The 2,546-nt window shown below is 44.6% G+C and overlaps 1 pseudogene; it reads left to right on the top strand.

Annotated features, from left to right (window-relative positions):
- The first annotated feature begins 1,640 nt into the window (after positions 1–1,640).
- Positions 1,641–2,546, top strand: LOC107976039 (olfactory receptor 7E24-like; annotated as a pseudogene).

The following is a 2,546-nucleotide window of genomic DNA, read 5'->3' as shown; positions in this document are numbered from 1 at the left end:
ACTCCGTCTCAAAACAACAAAAACAAAAACCAAAAAACCCCACAACTTTTTGAGAGTTGGAAGACCAAGAAGTATAGTACCCAGGACTTCGAGTCTGGCCATGAATTTTGAATACCACCCTTTCTACTTCTCTGTATGGCAAAGGGTGAGATGTCCATCCTCTGAGACTCAGCACTCTCATCTGACTTGATTTCCAGTTGATCCGATGGAAGTGAGTGACGATTAAGCTGATCGTGGGCGCCCGCTGTGTGATCTCTAGGTGACGGATGCATAAAGTAAAGGCAAAGTGAATTTTAGATACATTCCTTAAGATTTTCAGCTTCAACTCCACACAATTCAACGGAAATATCCCCTGACCTGAAGTTCTGCTTTCCCTGCATTCCACACAGGACGTTTTGTTTTGTCCTTCTCTCAGTAAGTACTGAGTATTGTGAGAGGAACAAGGGAGTCTCTTTTGTTTCTGATTCCCCAGATCCTATATCTTTCTTGGCACATAGGAGACAGCAAAAGTCAAAATCTATGTTAATGGTTGAATTGACCCTTCCTTGCTTCATCAAAATTGGCTGTCATCAGGGTGACTTTCACTTACTTGATTCTTTTTGTTTTTTGTTTTTTGAGACGGAGTTTTGCTCTCGTTGCCCAGGCTGGCGTGCAGTGGTGTGACCTCGGCTCACTGTAGTCTCTGCCTCCCAGGTTCAAGCCATTCTCCTGCCTCAGCCTCCCGAGTAGCTGGGACTACAGGCACGTGCCCCCATACCGGGCGATGTTTTTGTATTTTTAGTAGAGGCGGGGTTTCACCATGTTGGCCAGGATGGTCTTGATCTCCTGACCCCGTGATCCGCCCTCCTCGGCCTCCCAAAATGCTGGGATTACAGGCGTGAGCCACCGCGTCCAGCCAAACTTTCTGATGAAAACTCTAAGTCCACCTAAGCTAAGGACAGGAGTTAGAGCTTACGTGAATTTTAAAACAAGACCCACTGATTTGAGTAAGCAATTACTCTCTCGAAGGAGAAAAGTCCGAAAACAGAATGATGAAATCACTAGGACCTAACTGGCATGTGGAACTATTTTCTGCTTATGAACTATCAACTTTCATTTCATTTCCAGATGGCATGGTCTCAGCTGTTATACAGTGTTTATGAATGTTCTAAATCAAGGGAATTTGTATCAATTTAGTAGAATAAATAAAATATTTGAGTTCTTAATTTCCTTCAATTAGGATAACCTTTTTCTTAAAGTGAAGACAATGGTTTTATTACATCTTGTTCTTCGGAAAAGATAGGCTGTATTTTCTAGCAATTACGAATTTGTTATATATGATGATCTGGTTCTTGGAACGTTCTTGAAGCTAGTGTCTCTAAGGCAGGTGTGTACAGCAAGACGTGAATAACACAGCAATCGATGTTGAAAGCATTATAAGGCAATTGAGCTTGTCAGAACTACAAAATATTGCTGAGTGTGGATTGCTCTGAAATCTGAAAACATTACTTGTGAATTGCTTATATCCAAAATGCAGACACAAGGCTGGGTATTGGTTTACTTGTTTCCGATTTTTCAACCATCTTTTCCAGGCAAAAGGTGTCCAAACTATACAGACCCACAGAGTCTAACAGATGTCTCTCTATTCCTCCTCCTCCAACTCTCAGAGGATCCAGAACTGCAGCCGGTCGTTGCTGGGCTGTTCCTGTCCGTGTGCCTGGTCACGGTGCTGGGGAACATGCTCATCATCCTGGCCATCAGCCCTGACTCCCACCTCCACAACCCCATGTACTTCTTCCTCTCCAACCTGTCCTTGCCTGACATCGGTTTCACCTCCACCACGGTCCCCAAGATGATTGTGGACATCCAGTCTCACAGCAGAGTCCTCTCCTATGCAAGCTGCCTGACTCAGATGTCTCTCTTTGCCATTTTTGGAGGCATGGAAGAGAGACATGCTCCTGAGTGTGATGGCCTATGACCGGTTTGTAGCCATCTGTCACCCTCTATATCGTTCAGCCATCTTGAACCCGTGATTCTGTGGCTTCCTAGATTTGTTGTCTTTGTTTTGTTTTGTTTTGTTTGTTTTTTTCTCAGTCTTTTAGATTCCCAGCTGCACAACTTGATTGCCTTACAAATGACCTGCTTCAAGGATGTGGAAATTCCTAATTTCTTCTGGGAACCTTCTCAACTCCCTCATCTTGCATGTTGTGACACCTTCACCAGGAACATCAACATGTATTTCCCTGCTGCCGTATTTGGTTTTCTTCCCATCTCTGGGACCTTTTCTCTTACTGTAAAATTGTTTCCTCCATTCTGAGGGTTTCATCATCAGGTGTGAAGTATAAACCTTCTCCACCTGTGGGTCTCACCTGTCAGTTGTTTGCTGATTTTATGGAACAGGCATTGGAGGGTACCTCGGTTCAGATGTGTCATCTTCCCCGAGAAAGAGTGTAGTGGCCTCAGTGATGTACACAGTGGTCACCCCCATGCTGAACCCCTTCATGTACAGCCTGAGAAACGGGGATATGAAAAGTGTCCTGCGGCGGCCGCACGGCAGCACAGTCTAA

The sequence above is a fragment of the Pan troglodytes genome, chromosome 6 (assembly GCF_028858775.2).
Source record: "Pan troglodytes isolate AG18354 chromosome 6, NHGRI_mPanTro3-v2.0_pri, whole genome shotgun sequence".
NCBI classification, from domain to species: domain Eukaryota; kingdom Metazoa; phylum Chordata; class Mammalia; order Primates; family Hominidae; genus Pan; species Pan troglodytes.
This window is presented reverse-complemented; position numbering and strand designations above follow the sequence as displayed.